We start from the raw sequence: 894 nt of genomic DNA, 5'->3' as shown, positions 1-894 counted from the left end.
AAAAATTCCACCAGAATGGTTTGGTTTCCCCATTCCATTTTACTCTCTCCCTTTTACCTGTAAGACAGAGCACGTTAAAACAAATATGTATTTTATTGTCATTAGTTTTAAACATTTAGCAATGCACAGGTACCACACTTCCAGAGGGGGGGAAAAAGAAAAGAAAAGAAAAGACCAAAGAAATAAGAGAGGACGTAAAGAAAAGTGAACAGAAAAGAGAGAAATTTGGAATGAGGAGGGAAGATGGAACTAACACGTTTCGTGCTACACCCTACATGCCCTTTAATCTCATCGCAGTTCTAGGAGAGAGTTATTATGACCAACATATTACAGATAAATAAATCAAAGTAGAAATCTTAAGTAAACTTGACCAAAGGTAAATAATATATAGCACAGCTAAGATTCAAACTTAAATCTTCCTCACTGAAGCCTGAGCTTTTTGTCATATTTGTCATCACATATGTAAGCTGGAGGTTATAATAAAAAAGATCATTGCATTATGTGTAACTGAACAATAAACCATTTTTATTGGCTATAAATCATCACACAATAGATCAATGCTCTTGTCACACCTTGAAATTACACTGTTACGTATATTGTCTATCTTGTGCAGTGCAATGTAAACGTTATAAGGACAGGTAATTTTTCTTGTTTACTTCCACAGTCTCAGTAGGTAGAATAGAGTATGCGCAGACAAAGATGTTCAAAAACATTTGTTGGATAAATGGACAAAATTAAAAACAAAATAATGACTAACATTTCTTACTCTATGACAATCCTCTACTAATTGTTTTCTTTGTGCATTACCTAATTTAGCCTGAAAAACAACCCTATGAGGTGATTACTACTATTATTATCATCACTATCTGATAATATAGAGGGACAAAATAAGGC

This window comes from Galeopterus variegatus, unplaced genomic scaffold, assembly GCF_000696425.1.
Source record: "Galeopterus variegatus unplaced genomic scaffold, G_variegatus-3.0.2 Scaffold2900, whole genome shotgun sequence".
Classification (NCBI taxonomy): domain Eukaryota; kingdom Metazoa; phylum Chordata; class Mammalia; order Dermoptera; family Cynocephalidae; genus Galeopterus; species Galeopterus variegatus.
Note: the sequence above shows the minus strand (reverse complement) of the source record.